At 45.7% G+C, this 19413-nt stretch overlaps 5 non-coding genes across 5 annotated transcripts; all 5 read left to right on the top strand.

Moving 5' to 3' along the window:
* The first annotated feature begins 1790 nt into the window (after nt 1-1790).
* LOC137009946 (U1 spliceosomal RNA) lies at nt 1791-1954 on the top strand. The gene has a single exon (XR_010893031.1). It is a non-coding gene; the product is annotated as a U1 spliceosomal RNA (small nuclear RNA).
* Nucleotides 1955-3623: 1669 nt separating this feature from the next.
* LOC137010061 (U1 spliceosomal RNA) lies at nt 3624-3787 on the top strand. The gene has a single exon (XR_010893140.1). It is a non-coding gene; the product is annotated as a U1 spliceosomal RNA (small nuclear RNA).
* Nucleotides 3788-4650: 863 nt separating this feature from the next.
* LOC137010337 (U2 spliceosomal RNA) lies at nt 4651-4850 on the top strand. Its single transcript, XR_010893357.1, has one exon. It is a non-coding gene; the product is annotated as a U2 spliceosomal RNA (small nuclear RNA).
* Nucleotides 4851-16102: 11252 nt separating this feature from the next.
* LOC137010267 (U2 spliceosomal RNA) lies at nt 16103-16290 on the top strand. The gene has a single exon (XR_010893315.1). It is a non-coding gene; the product is annotated as a U2 spliceosomal RNA (small nuclear RNA).
* A 2095-nt stretch (nt 16291-18385) lies between these two features.
* On the top strand, nt 18386-18549 carry LOC137010036 (U1 spliceosomal RNA). The gene has a single exon (XR_010893116.1). It is a non-coding gene; the product is annotated as a U1 spliceosomal RNA (small nuclear RNA).
* The last annotated feature ends 864 nt before the right edge of the window (nt 18550-19413 follow it).

The raw sequence follows: 19413 nt of genomic DNA, 5'->3' as shown, positions 1-19413 counted from the left end.
GGTCTAAAGGACCGCAGCTCGTGTACAGGTGCTGGTCATATAATTAGAATGTCATCAAAAAGTTGATTTATTTCACTAATTCCTTTCAAAAAGTGAAACTTGTATATATCATATTCATTCATTACACACAGACTGAGAGGTTTCACATGTTTATTTCTTTTCATTTTGATGAGTATAGCTGACAACTATGGAAAATCCCAAAGTCACTATCTCAGAAAATTAGAATATTGTGAAAAGGTTCAATATTGAAGACACCTGGTGCCACACACTCTTATCAGCTAATTAACTCAAAACACCTGCAAAGGCCTTTAAATGGTCTCTCAGTCTAGTTCTGTAGGCTACACAGTCATGGGGAAGACTGCTGACTTGACAGTTGTCCAAAAGACGACCACTGACACCTTGCACAAGGAGGCCAAGACACAAAAGGTCATTGCAAAAGAGGCTGGCTGTTCGCAGAGCTCTGTGTCCAAGCACATTAATAGAGAGGCGAAGGGAAGGAAAAGATGTGGTAGAAAAAAAGTGTACTAGCAATAGGGATAACCGCACCCTGGAGAGGACTGTGAAACAGAACCCATTCAAAAATGTGGGGGAGATTCACAAAGAGTGGACTGCAGCTGGAGTCAGTGCTTCAAGAACCCCTACGCACAGACGTATGCAAGACATGGTTTTCAGCTGTCTCGTTCCTTGTGTCAAGCCACTCTTGAACAACAGACAGCGTCAGAGGCGCCTCGACAAAAAGGACTGGACTGCTGCTGAGTGGTCCAAAGTTACGTTCTCTGATGAAAGTCAATTTGGCATTTCCTTTGGAAATCGGGGTCCCAGAGTCTGGAGGAAGAGAGGAGAGGCACACAATCCACGTCGCTTGAGGGCCAGCCTAAAGTTTCCACAGTCAGTGATGGTTTGGGGTGCCATGTCATCTGCTGGTGTTGGCCCACTGTGTTTTCTGAGGTCCAAGGTCAACGCAGCCGTATACCAGGAAGTTTTAGAGCACTTCATGCTTCCTGCTGCTGACCAACTTTATGGAGATGCAGATTTCATTTCCCAACAGGACTTGGCACCTGCACACAGTGCCAAAGCTACCAGTACCCGGTTTAAGGACCATGGTATCCCTGTTCTTAATTGGCCAGCAAACTCGCCTGACCTTAACCCCATAGAAAATCTACGGGGTATTGTGAAGAGGAAGATGCCATATGCCAGACCCAACAATTAAGAAGAGCTGAAGGCCACTATCAGAGCAACCTGGGCTCTCATAACACCTGAGCAGTGCCACAGACCGATCGACTCCATGCCACGCCGCATTGCTGCAGTAATTCAGGCAAAAGGAGCCCCAACTAAGTATTGAGTGCTGCACACGCTCATACTTTTCATGTTTATAGTTTTCAGTTGGCCAAGATTTCTAAAAATCCTTTCTTTGTATTGGTCTTAAGTAATATTCTAAATTTGCTGAGATACCGGATTTGGGATTTTCCTTAGTTGTCAGTTATAATCATCAAAATTAAAAGAAATAAACATTTGAAATATATCAGTCTGTGTGCAATGTACATAATATACAAGTTTGACTTTTTGAAAGGAATTAGTGAAAGAAATCAACTTTTTGATGACATTCTAATCATACGACCAGCACCTGTAGGTGCTTGGCAGTTTGCCGGCTTGAAGGCATGGTCACGGAAATCGCAGTCAAGTAATGGAAGGGACACGCCCTTCCTTTGCTTGGGGTGGGGGAGGGGGTCACCGTTGATGAGGACGGCAAAGAGGGATAGGGTAGCCTCTGACTGGAGGCCTGGGGACTCATACTTACCTGGCAGGGGAGACACCATGATCAGGAAGGTGGTTCACCCAGGGCGAGGCTCGGCCATTGCACTCCGGTTGTGCTGACCCCTGCGAATTCCCCAAATGTGGGAATCTCGACTGCATAATTTATGGTAGTGGGGGACTGCGTTCGCGCTCTCCCCTGGACATACTGGTTGAAAGAAGATTAGGTGGTGCCGAGAGAACCTGTGGTTTCTAACAGTCGTAGCGTTGTCTGTGGCTCCGTGTGTGTTTGCACGCCCCTTTTATGGAATCGGGTGTTGCGTGCGCTCGCCTGGTTTCGCAAAGTTCTGAGTTTTCCTTCAGGGACGACAGGCTTTTGGGGGCACTCGACCACGGCCGTTTTCTAAATGACCCCGTGGTCGCTATTGTCACGACCGGCTCAAAGCCGTGACAAATGAAACGGAGGACATAGGCAGCTTGGTAGGTTGCAACGAAAAGAGATTTATCAGCATAAATAAGAAAATATATGAAACAAGAAATCAACAAAACCAAACACAATTTCTGTCAGACACATCAATAACCAAACATCAGACAGAACCACATTTAAATGAATAAGGAACTCAAAATAAACAAAGACCAAAATCAAAACCAAAGCACCCAGGAGCAAGCAACACACCACGCCAAACAAAGCCCAAGCTTTATAGAGGGAAGCACGGGTGTACATGGTTCACTTGATGAGTCTCCCAGCCACACCCACTGGCCGGCCGTAGCAGGAAGAACGAGGGACTCGTCACACTATCCAAATGTTAAAGTTGAGCTTTTTTTCCCCCCCCCCCTCCTGATCAAGAACGACCTAGGGAGTCCAGAGAATTGTACTGCGGTGCTTTTGTGGAGGTCGATGGAAAAACCTAGGACCAGTTCGCGAAAGCAGGTTGTTTCAAATCATCTCCACTATTTAACAAACGATCTGATCGACAGCAGTGGTCCTAGAGGCAAAGTACGAAACCCACCGCGGCCCAGATGGGCGTCGCCTTTGCCGGCTCTGCCCCCACTGCTTGGCAACGGCATCGCTTCTCGGCCTTTTGGCTAAGATCAAGTGTAGTATCTTACCCAGGAGTTATGTCGGGGAACGACGAAAGAGAGTCGGCCTTGATGGTGCGGTTGAGGAATACGATTCGTGTGTTGTTGAAGAAAGATGCTGAAGAATTGGTGAAGCCTGACCTTAACCCCATAGAAAATCTACGGGGTATTGTGAAGAGGAAGATGCCATATGCCAGACCCAACAATTAAGAAGAGCTGAAGGCCACTATCAGAGCAACCTGGGCTCTCATAACACCTGAGCAGTGCCACAGACCGATCGACTCCATGCCACGCCGCATTGCTGCAGTAATTCAGGCAAAAGGAGCCCCAACTAAGTATTGAGTGCTGCACACGCTCATACTTTTCATGTTTATAGTTTTCAGTTGGCCAAGATTTCTAAAAATCCTTTCTTTGTATTGGTCTTAAGTAATATTCTAAATTTGCTGAGATACCGGATTTGGGATTTTCCTTAGTTGTCAGTTATAATCATCAAAATTAAAAGAAATAAACATTTGAAATATATCAGTCTGTGTGCAATGTACATAATATACAAGTTTGACTTTTTGAAAGGAATTAGTGAAAGAAATCAACTTTTTGATGACATTCTAATCATACGACCAGCACCTGTAGGTGCTTGGCAGTTTGCCGGCTTGAAGGCATGGTCACGGAAATCGCAGTCAAGTAATGGAAGGGACACGCCCTTCCTTTGCTTGGGATGGGGGAGGGGGGTCACCGTTGATGAGGACGGCAAAGAGGGATAGGGTAGCCTCTGACTGGAGGCCTGGGGACTCATACTTACCTGGCAGGGGAGACACCATGATCAGGAAGGTGGTTCACCCAGGGCATGCCTCGGCCATTGCACTCCGGTTGTGCTGACCCCTGCGAATTCCCCAAATGTGGGAATCTCGACTGCATAATTTATGGTAGTGGGGGACTGCGTTCGCGCTCTCCCCTGGACATACTGGTTGAAAGAAGATTAGGTGGTGCCGAGAGAACCTGTGGTTTCTAACAGTCGTAGCGTTGTCTGTGGCTCCGTGTGTGTTTGCACGCCCCTTTTATGGAATCGGGTGTTGCGTGCGCTCGCCTGGTTTCGCAAAGTTCTGAGTTTTTCTTCAGGGACGACAGGCTTTTGGGGGCACTCGACCATGGCCGTTTTCTAAATGACCCCGTGGTCGCTATTGTCACGACCGGCTCAAAGCCGTGACAAATGAAACGGAGGACATAGGCAGCTTGGTAGGTTGCAACGAAAAGAGATTTATCAGCATAAATAAGAAAATATATGAAACAAGAAATCAACAAAACCAAACACAATTTCTGTCAGACACATCAATAACCAAACATCAGACAGAACCACATTTAAATGAATAAGGAACTCAAAATAAACAAAGACCAAAATCAAAACCAAAGCACCCAGGAGCAAGCAACACACCACGCCAAACAAAGCCCAAGCTTTATAGAGGGAAGCACGGGTGTACATGGTTCACTTGATGAGTCTCCCAGCCACACCCACTGGCCGGCCGTAGCAGGAAGAACGAGGGACTCGTCACACTATCCAAATGTTAAAGTTGAGCTTTTTCCCCCCCCCCCCTCCTGATCAAGAACGACCTAGGGAGTCCAGAGAATTGTACTGCGGTGCTTTTGTGGAGGTCGATGGAAAAACCTAGGACCAGTTCGCGAAAGCAGGTTGTTTCAAATCATCTCCACTATTTAACAAACGATCTGATCGACAGCAGTGGTCCTAGAGGCAAAGTACGAAACCCACCGCGGCCCAGATGGGCGTCGCCTTTGCCGGCTCTGCCCCCACTGCTTGGCAACGGCATCGCTTCTCGGCCTTTTGGCTAAGATCAAGTGTAGTATCTTACCCAGGAGTTATGTCGGGGAACGACGAAAGAGAGTCGGCCTTGATGGTGCGGTTGAGGAATACGATTCGTGTGTTGTTGAAGAAAGATGCTGAAGAATTGGTGAAGCAACGTTTTGGAAGAGATTTTTTTGTTACTGAAATTCTTAGAGGACTTTTCAAGATACAGCCTGCTGAAGTTTTTTGTTTACAAGATTTTGTGTCAACTGGATTTTTGGATTTAACTTTTTGTGTTTTGAAGGACTGTGTTGGTTTTTTTGAAGCCTGGAAGAAAAAGGAAGGTCATAAATTGCTGGAGGGCCTGCAGCTTCAGCCTGTGTTTGTTCAGGATTTTATCCCACTTACTATTCATATATACAACCCTTTTGTATATATTTGGATGGCGATGTCCTGGCATTTATTGCAAGATATTGTGATGTTGTAAGAGGAGGAGAGCGCTTGAGAGATCGATATGGAATATGGAATGGGAAGAGGAGGTACATGGTGAAGTTGAGACTTGACTCCTCTTCACCTGGCACTGTGCTGCACCCTCCAGGCAGCTTTTCTATTGGACCGAACAGAGGTTTCCTGCACTATCCCGGACAGCCCGTGTATTGTCGAAGATGTGGAGGGCAGGGTCATGTGAAAGTGGAGTGCAAGGGAGAGAGATGTAGATTCTGTGGGAAGACGGATCATGTGGCGGCGGAATGTACTGCTCCCAAGCATTGCAGTCTGTGTGGAAGTAAAGAACATTTGTATCGGGGTTGTCCAGCCAGAAAGAAGAGCTACGCTAGTTTATTTAAGGAGGGGGAAGATCTGCAAGCAGATTTGGAATCTCTCATGTGTGAGGTGTTACGTCTGGAGACTTTATTTTATTTAATTGTTTTATGTGTTTTTGTGTTTTCTTTTTTTTGTTTTTCCTACATGTCCACAACTACCTTGCTGAGGGAGGTAATTGGGTACACCTGTGGCTGATTGGCTGCCCATTCACATCAGAGCCACTGATTGGCTGCACCCAAGAGAAAGCCAGCATATAAAGACAGCCCTGTCTCACAACAAGCGGAGAGGGAGAGGGATGCAGATGGTTGTTTGCCACATGGACTTCTTTTCTCTTGCCCCAGATAATGCCACTGTGTTTTTGGTCCGTGATTATTGTAAACCATTGGTGCTGCTGTGAATGTAGTTGAAGACTTATAGGCTTTGTTTTCTTTAGAATGTAAGATTTATTTTAAGTAAATCTGTAGGGAGGTGGGTGCCTTTTTTTGTTTGAAATTGCTTTTCTCCTGGTTATTTGTAGTCAGGAAGATAGGCAAGTTCATTTGTTATTTATTTATTTTTTTTTTTGGTTATGTATAGGTAAGTTATGATTAAACTTGAGTTAGGAATGTTTTGTTTGTTATGTTGGCCTTTGCCCCCTCCTGAAGCTTATGTTCTTCCTTTTATCTTTTACATTTGATTTAATAAATATCCTTTAAGAATCATTGGTTTTGGATGTGTGTTGCTGGGGTGGGAGACAAGAGGTTCCTGTGCTCTCTCTCTCCAAAATTTTGTTACTGCCATGTCATTACCCCTAGACTAAAACGGGCTGGCATGTAACAAGTGGGGGCTCGTCCTTTCAAGTGAAAGTTTACCGTGGCGTAATTGTAAGTATCTGCTCATTTTCTTTTGTTCTGTTTGGCTGTTTTCTTTCTGGTAAGGGAGAAAGCTCCTGTGGTACTGAGAATTATGGAATTTGATTTGATTTCATTTACCCTTTCTCCTACCATAGAAGTTTTTGAGCGTTGCAGGAAGGCAGATTTGTTGGTAATTGCAGACTTCTTTAATGTTGAGGTTCCTAGGCAGTCTACCAAACAAGTTATTAAAGATCACTTGCGAGAAAAGCTGATTGAGGATGGAATTTTGCCAGATTACTCTGCCATCAGTGCTGAGGGACAACCTGGGCTTGCAGCAGAAGCTGTGGCAGGTGGGGTTCTTCCTGGTCTGGCGACTGAGTCTCTGGGTGAGTCTATGTTAGCTGTCAAGTTGAAGGAGTTGGACCTTCTTATAAAAAAACAGGAGTGTGAGGGTCAAAAGATCAGGCTTCGTGCTATAGAGGCACAAGCGGATAGGGATATTAGGATGCGTCAGTTAGACTTGCGTGCTCAGGAATTAAATCAAAAACCAGTTCCTATGCCTCGCTCAAGATTACCTTCTATGATATCTCCTGCTACTTCACCTGCCGCTGTTGTACCTCAAAGTGCTGCTTTGTCTTCCGTCGTTTCACCTGTTGCTATTTTGCCTCAAAGTATTGATAATGCAACTTCTGAGCCTGATTTTGATGTTGGCAAGTATCTTAAACTCGTACCCCCATTTAGAGAGGCAGAAGTGGATTCGTACTTTGTTGCCTTTGAACGGGTGGCTATGAAATTACGGTGGCCAAAAGATGTGTGGGCTCTTTTGTTGCAGTGCAGTCTTTCTGGTAAAGCGCAAGAGGTTTGCTCCGCCTTACCAATAGAACAGTCTCTTGACTATGATGTAGTAAAATCTGCCGTTCTACGAGCGTTCGAGTTGGTGCCTGAGGCATACCGACAAAAATTTAGATCACATGTGAAAACAGCCAGACAGACATTTGTTGAATTCGCGAGGGAGAAGAAAACCCTTTTTGAGAGGTGGTGTCTCTCCAGCAAGATTATGTCTCTTGATCAGCTTCAAGAGCTTATCTTGCTGGAGGACTTTAAAAGTTGTATTCCGGAAAATGTTGTTGTCCATTTAAATGAGCAGAAAGTTGCGAACCTTTCCGACGCCGCCGTTCTGGCCGATGAGTTTGTGTTGACTCATCGGAATGTGTTTCCCCCTGCACGTCGTGTTAATGTATCCCCTGCCGTTTGCGAAGTATCTGATAGGGAAGCGACCCGTGTTTTCTCACGCAATGGCAAAGGTGAGGCACATTTGAGTGTCCGTCGTAAAAATGCCTCCGGTGATAAGCGAGCTTGCTTTTATTGTTTTGATACCAGTCATTTAATTTCTGACTGTAAAGCATGGAAGCAAAAGAATTCTGCTTCCAAATCTAAAAGTGTTGCACTCGTACACCCCGTGTCTAATGAGAATCCTACAACCGCTCCTTCCTACCAGCCTTTCCTCCTGACTGGCTCAGTGTCTCACTCAATTGATTCTGAGTGTAAACCTGTCACCATTTTGAGAGACACTGGGTCAGTTCAGTCATTTATTTTAGAGGAGTTATTGCCCCGGTCTATTGAAACTTACTCTGGTACAGATGTGCTTATACGTGGAATTGGAATGCAGTGTATAAATGTTCCTCTTCATAATGTGTACTTGAAATCGGAACTCGTTACAGGTACTGTAAAACTTGGTGTACGTTCTCAGTTACCTGTCGAGGGGGTGGGCGTTATCTTGGGAAATGACCTTGCAGGGGGCGACGTTTTTCCCTGTCCAATTGTGGTTCGTAAACCTACCATGAGTGAGAAACCCGACTTAGCACGTCAATTTCCTGCAGCTTTTCCTGCATGTGTTGTGACCCGTGCTCAATCGTCTAAATTCAGAGACATGGTAGATCTCTCTGAATCATTTTTGGCGGTACCTGATGAGTTAGTGGAAGATGAGATACCAGTAGAGTCAGAACATTGCCCTAACTGTGAGAGTGCAGTTACATTTCCTTTAAAGATTGGTAAGGAGCAATTGGCTGCTGCACAGAAATCAGACCCCTCATTGGTACATTGCACAGAAGCTGCTGTTCCCCTGTGTCAAGTGTCTAATGCTAAGGTAGCTTACTTTTGGGAAGATGCGGTACTCATGCGTAAGTGGAGGCGTGAGGCTCATGAGGATTCACAAGAATCGCCCCAAATTGTATTGCCAACTGATTACCGAGGGCAGGTATTGCACTTGGCTCACGAACATGTGTTATCAGGACACATGGGTGTCACAAAAACCTTTCGTCGAGTTTCACGGTACTTTTATTGGCCCGGATTAAAATCTGATGTATCTGACTTTTGTAGATCTTGTCCTGTATGTCAACTGGCGGGAAAGCCCAATAAAAAGATACCAGTCGCACCTCTGCAGCCAATACCGGTTATGAAAGAGCCTTTTGAGCGCTTGCTTGTTGACTGTGTGGGACCAGTACCCAAATCCAAGTCAGGACACGAATACATTCTAACAATAATGTGTACCGCAACACGTTTCCCAGAGGCGATTCCTTTACGCTCGATTAAAGCTAAAGTCGTCATTAAGGAATTAGTGAAGTTCTGCACTACCTTTGGTCTACCTCGTGTTGTACAAACTGACCAAGGGTCAAACTTTACATCTAAGGCATTCACACAGGCTCTTGTTGAGTTAGGGGTTAAACATCAGCTTTCAAGCGCCTCCCACCCTGAGTCACAGGGGGCGCTTGAAAGATTTCATCAAACCCTTAAATCAATGTTGCGCTCCTATTGTATAGCCAATGGGAAAGATTGGGCTGAGGGTCTTCCTTACCTTATGTTTGCTGCCCGTGAAGCAGAGCAAGAGAGTCTTGGGTTTAGTCCAGCTGATCTTGTTTTCGGCCACACTGTGCGTGGTCCTTTGAAGCTATTAAGTGAGCAATTATTAGCTAAAGACTCTCTGCCTGTGACAGTAATTGACTATGTTAGCACTATTCGTGAACGATTGCATAAGGCCAGCAAACTTGCTAGAGAACATTTGGTTGCAGCTCAGTCAAAAATGAAGACCCATTACGATAAAAGAAGTGTGAATCGTAGTTTTCAACCGGGTGACCGTGTCCTTGTCTACTTACCCGATCCAGGTTCTGTGTTTCGAGCTAAATTTTCGGGTCCCTATGAAGTCAAAGAAAAGCTCAGTGACACCAATTATGTCATTCATACTCCTGACCGCAGACGCAAGACCCGCCTATGCCATATAAATATGTTGAAGCGGTTTATTAAACGTGGGGAGAAGCCTGCTTCCTCCTCTGTTTCACCTGTTGCTGTGGTCACTGCTAGTGTAATACCAGAAGATGAACCAGCTGAAAAGGGTGTAGAAATTGCAGCTAAACGCCTTCAAAACTCTGTCATATTGAATGACTTGCCGAGCTTTCTTGTATATTTGACAAGAGAACAGAGTGACCAGATTATTAGGTTGGTTCATGACTACCCCTCACTCTTTTCTGATGTGCCTGGCAGAACGACCATGTTAGAACATGACATTGATGTAGGTGAATCTCAGCCAGTCAAGCAACATCCTTATAGAGTAAATCCTAGGAAGCGTGAGATAATGGGATCTGAGGTTGAGTACATGTTGCAGCATGGACTAGCGGTGCATAGTCGGAGTCCATGGAGTTCGCCCTGTTTATTAGTGCCTAAATCTGACGGCTCCTATCGCTTCTGTACTGATTACCGTAAGGTTAACTCCATAACAAAGCCTGACTCATTTCCTTTGCCTCGGCTCGAGGACTGTGTTGACAGAGTAGGCTCAGCCAGATATGTCACAAAATTAGACCTGTTAAAGGGTTATTGGCAAGTGCCCCTAACTCCCCGTGCAGCTGAGATATCTGCATTTGTCACTCCTGAACACTTTCTACAATATCAGGTCTTAGCTTTTGGAATGCGAAATGCACCTGCCACCTTCCAGCGCCTTATGCAGGTGGTCTTGTCAGGAGTGCCGAATTGCAATGCCTATCTAGATGATGTAGTAATTTATTCAAAAACCTGGGAAGATCACGTAAAGTCTTTGGAGTTAGTGTTCAGCCGCCTGGCTGCTGCCTCTCTAACCTTGAATCTTGCTAAATGTGAGATAGGTAAAGCTGTGGTAACCTATCTGGGAAAACAAGTTGGCCAGGGTTGTGTTAAGCCAGTTGAGGCCAAGGTTACTGCCATACTTGAGTTTCCTACACCCCGTAACAAGCGTGAACTACGCAGATTTTTGGGTATGAGTGGGTATTACCGGGGGTTTTGTTGTAATTTTTCTACTGTTGTGTCATCTCTTACTGACCTCCTCAGTACTACCAAGAGTTTTAAGTGGAGCACCGAGTGTGATAATGCTTTTAAAGCCGCAAAAGATCTCCTTTGCCATGCCCCAGTGTTGTCTGCACCTAATTTTGATTTGCCTTTCAAACTCCAAATAGATGCCAGTGCTACCGGTGCTGGAGCAGTCCTGCTGCAGGAGGACTCCTGTGGTATCGATCACCCCATCTGCTACTTCTCAAAGAAGTTCTCAAAATGCCAACAACGTTATAGCACGATTGAGAAGGAGGCACTTGCCTTGCTTCTGGCTCTCCAGCATTTCGAGGTTTATTTGGGAAGTAGCGCCATGCCTATCGATGTGTATACTGACCATAACCCGTTGATCTTTCTCTCCCGCATGTCCAACTCCAATCAACGTTTGATGCGCTGGGCTTTAATTGTCCAGGAGTATAACCTTAACCTCAAGCACATCCGTGGTAAAGAGAATGTGGTGGCGGATGCACTTTCCAGGACTGCAGATGCAGAGATTTAAGGGGTTTGGTTAAAACAAACTGAGTTGAGAAGCAATAGGCTTGTTGCATTACTATTAGAGTTTTGTGTGTTGCTTGTTTTTTACAATCTAGGGGTTGTAAAATTTAACGGTGGGAGTGTTACGTCTGGAGACTTTATTTTATTTAATTGTTTTATGTGTTTTTGTGTTTTCTTTTTTTTGTTTTTCCTACATGTCCACAACTACCTTGCTGAGGGAGGTAATTGGGTACACCTGTGGCTGATTGGCTGCCCATTCACATCAGAGCCACTGATTGGCTGCACCCAAGAGAAAGCCAGCATATAAAGACAGCCCTGTCTCACAACAAGCGGAGAGGGAGAGGGATGCAGATGGTTGTTTGCCACATGGACTTCTTTTCTCTTGCCCCAGATAATGCCACTGTGTTTTTGGTCCGTGATTATTGTAAACCATTGGTGCTGCTGTGAATGTAGTTGAAGACTTATAGGCTTTGTTTTCTTTAGAATGTAAGATTTATTTTAAGTAAATCTGTAGGGAGGTGGGTGCCTTTTTTTGTTTGAAATTGCTTTTCTCCTGGTTATTTGTAGTCAGGAAGATAGGCAAGTTCATTTGTTATTTATTTATTTTTTTTTTTGGTTATGTATAGGTAAGTTATGATTAAACTTGAGTTAGGAATGTTTTGTTTGTTATGTTGGCCTTTGCCCCCTCCTGAAGCTTATGTTCTTCCTTTTATCTTTTACATTTGATTTAATAAATATCCTTTAAGAATCATTGGTTTTGGATGTGTGTTGCTGGGGTGGGAGACAAGAGGTTCCTGTGCTCTCTCTCTCCAAAATTTTGTTACTGCCATGTCATTACCCCTAGACTAAAACGGGCTGGCTCTCATCCAACTCTTCAATCAACCAGACAGAGCTTACAGCTGCAACAGAGGGTGCTAATAAAGACCAGGGGGCTGAGGAAAGTGCTGTGCATCACCAGGACAAAGGACCAGCAGTTGCAGAGGTCAACCAGCCACGTCCTCCGGGGGCAGCTCAAGAGAGGGAGCAGTCACAGGGTATTGGACAGACCTGGTCAGACATCGATATTGCAGAGGTGTTTTCCGGGGCTGCAATTGTGTCTAGTAACAACACCATTCAAGATACTCCACAAGCTGAAGACCCAGCCAGGTTTACATGGTCGCAACTGGATGCTTTAGACATTATAACTTCTGAGCAAAGTGGAGGCGGAGACAGCGAGATGGAGATATCAGGGGGAAGAGGACGTCGGCGAGCGGTGGAAGAAGATGGCGGAGGAGAGGACGAGAGGGACCGAAAATGCAGCAAGATTGAGACAGTAAAGACTTTTGTTTCTTTGGAGGACTTGGTATCTTTACATGACTCGGGGAAGGGAGCGGGAGCGGTTAAAGCTTTTAAAGAAGTAGTATATGAGGGGGGGGATGGGGGGGAGGGGGGGATGGAGTGGGGAGAGTGTGGGGAGAGTACTGAAGATGATTCTCAGGGGTGGACGGAGGTAGTAGCTAGAAGGGTGAAGGGATGTACCACAGGGGGTGGGAAGGGAGGTTTTGGAGGGGATAAGGGATAAGGACTGTTTTTCTTTAGTGTTTGCCTAAAATGGGGGGGCTGAGGGTGGCCACTCTAAATGTAAGAGGATTGAAAATGGCAAAACGAAGGATAGCTTTTTTTGAGTCCTTGAGTTCTGTTAATTTTGACATTATGTTTTTACAGGAATGTCATTTAGAGAACAGCAGAGATGAGCTTCTTTTTGCAAAGGACTGGGGAAAAGGTCCATCTATGTGGGGGGCAGGGAATGTGATGGCAGATGGGGTGGGAATACTTTTTAACTCTCAGGAATTTGTCATTGAAGAGAATTTAATGGTAGTTCCGGGGAGGGTGTTGTATGCTGATGTAAGATGGAGGGGTGTTAGCATCAGACTGATTAATGTATATGCGCCTAGTAAGAGGGAGGAGAGAGGGGGTTTCTTTAATTTATTAAAACCTTTGTTTTATACAAATCGGAAGGTGGTTTTGGGAGGGGATTTTAATGTTTCTTTAGATAGGGAGCCAAAGGGTGATTTGGCTTTCCTCCTTAAGAGTTTTTCTCTTTATGACTCCTTTAAAGTGGTGGGAAGGGCTTTGGAGGGCTTTACTTGGAGAAATAGTAGAGGGGAAAAATCTCGTTTGGATTATGTGTTTGTGTCAGCAGGAGTTAAGGTTGATGATTTCTTCTTCTTGCCGGTTTGGTTGTCTGATCATTGTATGATAGGAGTCGAGATGGAGGTTGGGGGTATTCAGAGGGGGAGAGGATCTTGGAGGTTGAACAGATCTTTCCTTCAGGATAAGTTTTTTGTTCAAGTGTTTAAGCACCTATACAGGGCCTGGCAGAATTTGAAGTGTCTGTTTGAAACGCAGGCTCAGTGGTGGGAGGGAGTAAAAGAGAGAATAGCTAACTTCTGTAGATGGTGGGGGGAGGCTAAGGCAGTAAAAAGACGAGGGCTCATTAGTGTTTGGATTAGGGAGATGCAGTCCTTATGGGCTCAGGAGGGCAGAGAGGCAGCTGAGGAGTGGGGCAGATTCTATGCTATCCAAGAGAGGGTTAAAGGTTTTTATATGAAGGAAGCAGAGAAATTTATGTTAGAAATGGGTGCAAGGAGACGGTTTTTAGAGGAGGGTCCATCAAAATATTTTTTTGCCTCTGTGAGGAGACAGCAGCAGAGGAAATGCATAGAAGGGTTAAAGACAGAGAAGGGTAATGTTACATCTACAGCTGAAATGTTGAAGACGGTGGCAGTTTTTTATAAACAGCTTTTTAGCCCCCGAGGTTTGGTAGACTCTCAGGCGAGGGTGTTCTTGACAAGTTTAGAGAGTGTCTTGGAGGGTGATGATGCTGCCGCATTAGAAGGGGAGGTGTCTTTGCAGGAGGCAGAAGAGGCAATGGCATCACTTAGGAAAGGGACAGCTCCTGGCTGTGATGGGTTGCCAGTTGAGATATACTGCTCCTTTTGGCAACTTATTGGACAGGACCTGGTTGAGGTGTATAATGAGAGCCTGATGACTGGGTCACTCACAGCTTCTATGAGGACAGGGCATGTCTCCCTTTTGTATAAGAAGGGAGATAAGACAGATTTGGCAAACTGGAGGCCCATCACTCTCCTTACTACTGACTATAAAATCCTTGCGAAGGTCATAGCTATACGAATGAGGTCTGTGGTGGGGAAGGTGGTGCACCCAGACCAGACTTGTGGGGTACCAGGCCGCTCTGGCAGCCTAAATTTGACTTTGATCAGAGATGCTATTGGGTGGGCTGAGCAACGGCAGCTTTCTCTAGCAATTTTGAGCCTCGACCAGGAGAAAGCTTTTGATCGAGTTAGTCTCTCCTTTTTGTTTGCAGTTCTTGAGAGGGTAGGTTTTGGGGCAAGTATCAGGGCGTGGGTTCGTTTATTGTATAAGGGGGCGGTAAGTAAGTTTAAAGTTAATGGTTTCCTGACAGAGTCAGTTGAGCAGCTGGGAGGAGTAAGACAGGGATGTCCTCTCTCCCCTCTTCTTTATATTTTGTTCATTGAACCTTTAGCTTCCCGTTTAAGGGCATGTCAGGCCTTTACTGGCCTGCACATGCCGGGGGCTGGAGGTCTGCAAGCAAAGGTGTCGCTGTATGCAGATGACATGACACTGTTTTTGACATCAAGGCAGGATTTTTTAGAAACAAGCAAGATTTTGGGAGATTTTGGGAGGGTTACAGGGGCGAAAGTGAACATGTCAAAGTCAGCCGTCATGTATGTAGGTCGATGGGCTAGGCGGGAGACAGCCATTGAGGGATATAGCTTATGTGAAGATGGTCTGAAGGTTTTGGGAGTGCGTTTCTTCAGGCAGAACAGCGCTAAGGAGAACTGGAGGGTTTTGATTGGGAAAGTGCGCTCCAAAATTGGCCTTTGGAACACTAGAGAGCTTTCTTTAACTAGCCGAACATTAGTGATAAAAGCAGACTTGTTGCCTACAGTCAATTATTTGGCATATGTGTTCCCTCTTCCCTATAATTGTGGCAGAGAGTTGGAAGGTCTTGTGTTCTCCTTTCTGTGGAAGGGAAGGTGCGAGCTGGTATCCAGGGCTCAGGTGAGCCAAGAAATTAAGAAGGGTGGGAGGGAGGTGCCTTTTTTTACCTTGTGGGTAGCATCTATTTTTTCATCCTTTGTGGCACGTTTAATCCTACAGGCAACAAACCACAAAGCTTATTTTTTTGCAAGGTTCTGGGCAGCCTTTCCACTAAGATCTTTGATTGCATGGGATAAGTTGGTTCCGTGGGCTTTTGACAGGCCGGAAGAATATCAGTGGTTTGCCAAATTTATACGTCAACATCCTTGGTGTCTGGAACAGGGAACAGTGATAAATCATAGGGAACTGTACAAGGGTTTAAGGGAGAGGGGGGCAGGGAAGGGGGGACTAGAGAGATTTCTTCCCATCACTGTGAATTGGGCAATGCTACAGCCAGCATATGTGGATGGAGCTTGCAGAGACCTTCATTGGTTGGGGGCCCTGGGGCGTTTGCCTGTAAGGGAGAGGCAGTATCGTCATGGGCAAGGGAAGTCACCTTTCTGCCCAATTGGTTGTGGGAGGGAGGAAACAATAGAACATGTATTTTGGACATGCCCAGTTTCATCTGCCTTCTGGACTTTGCTGTATCAGTGGTGGAAGGGGTGGAAAGGTCCTCCTCTGACCCGGAACCTGGTAATTTATGGGGAGGGTCTGGGGGGACAGAAGTTTGAATTGAGGAAGGTGGTGTGGATAATTATATCAGAAGGCAAAAGGGTTTTGTGGAATCACAGAACTTCGATGTTAAGGTCCAAACGAACAGGATGGGGTCCTAAATCAATTTTTTATTGTGTTTTGGCTAGAGTGCAGGGCGCAGTGCAAAATGATAATATTGAGGGGGAAATTAAAAAATGTTTGAAGGGAAAAAGGGATTAAATGGGACCTAAAGTGAGTTATAAAAAGTATGTGTTGATGAACTGTCTGAGTTTGTGTATGTAAAAGATGGAATCTGTTCTTATCAGTTTAATATCTGATACGTCCCCTATCTGGGGACTACATATTAAATGGATTTTTGGCTCATGGAGCCGGAACCGGGGCTTGCTCCGTCCACTCCACGCATCGACCTGGTATTGCAGTGTCTCCAGGAACGGTGTGCTTCCCCTTTTGGGGGACTGCAAATCGTTGTGGTTAATAGCAGAGGGAATGTCGCTGGAGCTTCACAAGGAGTCTCTATGTACCTGCGGTGGGGTGGCTGGCAGGGTGGCACCGTCTCGCACCCTTATGAAACGGTCGCCGTTGTTCCAAAGCAGCGGTTCCCAAACCAGCACTGCACGTCTTGAATGTCACTCTTGTCTGATGCGCCCGTCTGAGGTCTTGGAGTCTTTACCAACGAGCTGATGAGTTGGATCGGGTGTGTTTGATCAGGGAGACATCTAATCAAACACGCCTGACTGATGGGAACCACTGGTCTAAAGGACCGCAGCTCGTGTACAGGTGCTGGTCATATAATTAGAATGTCATCAAAAAGTTGATTTATTTCACTAATTCCTTTCAAAAAGTGAAACTTGTATATATCATATTCATTCATTACACACAGACTGAGAGGTTTCACATGTTTATTTCTTTTCATTTTGATGAGTATAGCTGACAACTATGGAAAATCCCAAAGTCACTATCTCAGAAAATTAGAATATTGTGAAAAGGTTCAATATTGAAGACACCTGGTGCCACACACTCTTATCAGCTAATTAACTCAAAACACCTGCAAAGGCCTTTAAATGGTCTCTCAGTCTAGTTCTGTAGGCTACACAGTCATGGGGAAGACTGCTGACTTGACAGTTGTCCAAAAGACGACCACTGACACCTTGCACAAGGAGGCCAAGACACAAAAGGTCATTGCAAAAGAGGCTGGCTGTTCGCAGAGCTCTGTGTCCAAGCACATTAATAGAGAGGCGAAGGGAAGGAAAAGATGTGGTAGAAAAAAAGTGTACTAGCAATAGGGATAACCGCACCCTGGAGAGGACTGTGAAACAGAACCCATTCAAAAATGTGGGGGAGATTCACAAAGAGTGGACTGCAGCTGGAGTCAGTGCTTCAAGAACCCCTACGCACAGACGTATGCAAGACATGGTTTTCAGCTGTCTCGTTCCTTGTGTCAAGCCACTCTTGAACAACAGACAGCGTCAGAGGCGCCTCGACAAAAAGGACTGGACTGCTGCTGAGTGGTCCAAAGTTACGTTCTCTGATGAAAGTCAATTTGGCATTTCCTTTGGAAATCGGGGTCCCAGAGTCTGGAGGAAGAGAGGAGAGGCACACAATCCACGTCGCTTGAGGGCCAGCCTAAAGTTTCCACAGTCAGTGATGGTTTGGGGTGCCATGTCATCTGCTGGTGTTGGCCCACTGTGTTTTCTGAGGTCCAAGGTCAACGCAGCCGTATACCAGGAAGTTTTAGAGCACTTCATGCTTCCTGCTGCTGACCAACTTTATGGAGATGCAGATTTCATTTCCCAACAGGACTTGGCACCTGCACACAGTGCCAAAGCTACCAGTACCCGGTTTAAGGACCATGGTATCCCTGTTCTTAATTGGCCAGCAAACTCGCCTGACCTTAACCCCATAGAAAATCTACGGGGTATTGTGAAGAGGAAGATGCCATATGCCAGACCCAACAATTAAGAAGAGCTGAAGGCCACTATCAGAGCAACCTGGGCTCTCATAACACCTGAGCAGTGCCACAGACCGATCGACTCCATGCCACGCCGCATTGCTGCAGTAATTCAGGCAAAAGGAGCCCCAACTAAGTATTGAGTGCTGCACACGCTCATACTTTTCATGTTTATAGTTTTCAGTTGGCCAAGATTTCTAAAAATCCTTTCTTTGTATTGGTCTTAAGTAATATTCTAAATTTGCTGAGATACCGGATTTGGGATTTTCCTTAGTTGTCAGTTATAATCATCAAAATTAAAAGAAATAAACATTTGAAATATATCAGTCTGTGTGCAATGTACATAATATACAAGTTTGACTTTTTGAAAGGAATTAGTGAAAGAAATCAACTTTTTGATGACATTCTAATCATACGACCAGCACCTGTAGGTGCTTGGCAGTTTGCCGGCTTGAAGGCATGGTCACGGAAATCGCAGTCAAGTAATGGAAGGGACACGCCCTTCCTTTGCTTGGGGTGGGGGAGGGGGTCACCGTTGATGAGGACGGCAAAGAGGGATAGGGTAGCCTCTGACTGGAGGCCTGGGGACTCATACTTACCTGGCAGGGGAGACACCATGATCAGGAAGGTGGTTCACCCAGGGCGAGGCTCGGCCATTGCACTCCGGTTGTGCTGACCCCTGCGAATTCCCCAAATGTGGGAATCTCGACTGCATAATTTATGGTAGTGGGGGACTGCGTTTGCGCTCTCCCCTGGACATACTGGTTGAAAGAAGATTAGGTGGTGCCGAGAGAACCTGTGGTTTCTAACAGTCGTAGCGTTGTCTGTGGCTCCGTGTGTGTTTGCACGCCCCTTTTATGGAATCGGGTGTTGCGTGCGCTCGCCTGGTTTCGCAAAGTTCTGAGTTTTCCTTCAGGGACGACAGGCTTTTGGGGGCACTCGACCATGGCCGTTTTCTAAATGACCCCGTGGTCGCTAGTGTCACGACCGGCTCAAAGCCGTGACAAATGAAACGGAGGACATAGGCAGCTTGGTAGGTTGCAACGAAAAGAGATTTATCAGCATAAATAAGAAAATATATGAAACCAGAAATCAACAAAACCAAACACAATTTCTGTCAGACACATCAATAACCAAACATCAGACAGAACCACATTTAAATGAATAAGGAACTCAAAATAAACAAAGACCAAAATCAAAACCAAAGCACCCAGGAGCAAGCAACACACCACGCCAAACAAAGCCCAAGCTTTATAGAGGGAAGCACGGGTGTACATGGTTCACTTGATGAGTCTCCCAGCCACACCCACTGGCCGGCCGTAGCAGGAAGAACGAGGGACTCGTCACACTATCCAAATGTTAAAGTTGAGCTTTTTTTTTTCCCCCCTCCTGATCAAGAACGACCTAGGGAGTCCAGAGAATTGTACTGCGGTGCTTTTGTGGAGGTCGATGGAAAAACCTAGGACCAGTTCGCGAAAGCAGGTTGTTTCAAATCATCTCCACTATTTAACAAACGATCTGATCGACAGCAGTGGTCCTAGAGGCAAAGTACGAAACCCACCGCGGCCCAGATGGGCGTCGCCTTTGCCGGCTCTGCCCCCACTGCTTGGCAACGGCAT

The sequence above is a fragment of the Chanodichthys erythropterus genome, chromosome 20 (assembly GCF_024489055.1).
Source record: "Chanodichthys erythropterus isolate Z2021 chromosome 20, ASM2448905v1, whole genome shotgun sequence".
Classification (NCBI taxonomy): Eukaryota; Metazoa; Chordata; class Actinopteri; order Cypriniformes; family Xenocyprididae; genus Chanodichthys; species Chanodichthys erythropterus.
The sequence above is the reverse complement of the archived record's forward strand: the minus strand, read 5'-3'. Positions and strand labels throughout refer to the sequence as shown.